The sequence below is a fragment of the Rhagoletis pomonella genome, unplaced genomic scaffold (genome assembly GCF_013731165.1).
Source record: "Rhagoletis pomonella isolate Grant_MI unplaced genomic scaffold, Rhpom_1.0 Rhpom_scaffold_00015, whole genome shotgun sequence".
Taxonomy (NCBI): domain Eukaryota; kingdom Metazoa; phylum Arthropoda; class Insecta; order Diptera; family Tephritidae; genus Rhagoletis; species Rhagoletis pomonella.
The window spans coordinates 5974521-5977409 of NW_023458569.1; positions in this window are offsets into that span (position 1 = coordinate 5974521).

The following is a 2889-nucleotide window of genomic DNA, read 5'->3' on the forward strand; positions in this document are numbered from 1 at the left end:
TGGTATGGAGTTGTGTATGCAAAATGTATCAATTGCTCATGGAAAAAATGTGAGTAAAAGGAGGCATGTCGCCTCCCATACATACTAAAAACTTCTTAATACATATCTCCGGAAGAAAAGAAAATCTCTGGAAATATTTTAAATTTGTTATGGAGATTTATTTTATAAGTGCCGTACTGACAGAAAAAATTTCATTTAGTGGAAAAGGGAGAGCCGAGTTCGGCCTTATAATCTAAAGCTCTCATGATGCATTTTCCACAGTAAGGAGAAGTGGTATTTTAGCAAGGCCAATTTAGGCCAAGAAGGTTACACGTTCACGCGTCGTATCCCTGGAACCATTTTAAGGTAAACTTAGAGGGATTGATATCTTTCGTATGCCTAGAGAGCAGATGAGATTTTATAATTTCATAGTTTTAAACGGCCTAAATACCTTAACTCGCTTAAATATAACGAGCTATAACGAAATGGGCACAGAAATAAAATATAACATCATTAAATTATTTTTCATATTTGTACATATAAAAACGTGGGGTGAAACCCGTGGGTATAAGCTAGTTACCAATAAAAAGTAAATAATCTTCAAAGTATCCTCAAATAATCTGGAAAGAAAATAAAACGCGAAGTGAATCAAGTGGCAAAATTACTGTCGGACTGTATACTGAAGTGAATTATTGGGCACGTTCAGAAGGCGCAACAGCTCAGTAACTGTTGCGATTCCACCTTCTGAACGCGTTATTTTGTTCTTCTGATCAACTGAACAGTTGCGTGCTAGATGATCGTAATATTTTTCTGATCATTTGAGACAACATGTTGTGTGTTTTGAATTTGACTGATAATGTATCAAGCCGTTCAGAAGACGCATTACTATCACTGAGTTTTTTTAGCAACGGTTGCGCTCAACTGCTGCGCCTTCTGAACCTACCCATTGTAATACGATTTTGCTTAACTACATAATACAAAAGGAGTAATAAAATGAAAAATTAATATTTAAATTCATCTATGTATGTCGTTTCAATCAAAAAGGCATAAGATATTTTACTATTTCAATTTCAGTACTTCAGTGATATGTTTGAGACCAATTGGAGAATTATATTGGAGTTCAAGTTGAGAACTAGCATTTTCTCAACTTGAGAAGCAGTCCTTTTTTCATACAAAGAAAAATGCCCCTTTTTGTTGAGAACGCTATGATCCTCCACTTGAGGTACTGTTGAGAAACAACGCTGGAGATTTGAGAATTACCTTAATTCTCAACTTAACCTCAAGTTGAGCTCAAACCTAAATGTTTATTGGGTATGTACGCACTTAGTCAATGAAATTTCATGTGCGGCGCTGGCACACAGGGAGAGTATTCGCCTAACAAAACTGAGCACCGCGGTTCGAATCTCAGCTGGCGCAAATTTTTATTTTTATTTTTTAAAAGTGACTAGTCGCTTTTTATACCCGTTCGGGTATAAAGGTGAAAAATTAGTCTCTTCATAGGACATGCTCGAACAAAAGCGATCAGTTCATTCCATATAAAGAGATCAAAAGTGGTATTAGTCGCATGCTCCTTTGCGATTGCTCCCGGAGTCATCCCGGATTAGTCCCATTTTTTGCAGGGTAAAGTATATTCCAAGCGTACACTTTTCAGTAAAATGGTGTATCTGCATGTTATTTTATTATTATGATTGCGTTTATTTTTTATATCTAATAAATGGAACTTAGTGGGGATAAGATTGACTAATGAGAAAAAAGGGCGTCTCGTGAAGATAGAGAGTAAAGAAAAGCAGAAAAAAACAATACATATAAATTTTTTACTTCTTTTAAATGTTTTGATTCGCCATTATAAGGATATTAATAAGAAACCAAAAATATACACACGTAAATATAATAAGAATATATATGGAAGTATGTATTATTTAGAAGAAAACTCAATAAAACGAAGGTTTGCATTTCATATCCATGCACACATATGTATGTATATATGTGTGTATCTATATGCATGTACTTATATAAGTGCATATTTATTTACTGAACAGTAGCGCAGAATGAGTAAAAATTTCCGAATTAGTCACTTTAGATATACATAGGTTTCTAGTGAAAAACTGAAAAAAAAATTAGTTTTTTAAAAGTACCACTTTTCGCCGATTTTGGACTGGTGGTGATCTATTTACTAGCGGCCTAGTTGGTTTTTCGCGATAAAGACCTAGTATAGAACTAGAAATTTGATTCACTAGTCCGCGGTTGACTGCAGGATGGGAATACTTTTCTATTGCTTCTACTACTGACGACAATGCATATGTATGTATACGTGCAATTATAGCATAATTTCTTAGAAAAGCGAAAAAACATCTTCCATACAACGCCCTAAAAAGTTTTCAAGATTAGCTGTTGTGAGTGATCGCGAATGGAGCACCCGCATTGTTTATCTCATTTATTTAGTTATGAAAAACGTACGTATTTACGAAATATCTGGTATTCAGGGAAATCCCAACTAAACCACACAACTCCGCACTTAGCGAAATGTAGTTTGAAGAAAAATTCACTGCAACAACTCTAAAATGAACGAAATCATGTGCTCTATTTCCGTAAATATTTCTAAAGCATACTAATTATTAGTGGAAAATAAACAAAAGGTAGGTAGAAAGCATACTTCAGGCTAAAAGGCTCACAAGTAAATTTTTTCGTCTTTCCAACCCAATTTGCCAAACGACGTCGTAATGACGTCGTTTCCGACTCGTTTTGGTGAACAATTTGTTCGCCGGCGACGGTCGCAAAAACGACTCCCCTGCAGCGCGCAAGAACGATATACCAGCGAACTGCAAAACGAAAAGGTTGTTAGAAAATTAAAAACAATTTTTTCAGTTTAAAATAGTTTAGTTTAATTCATTGAATTTTTTTCAAAGTTTT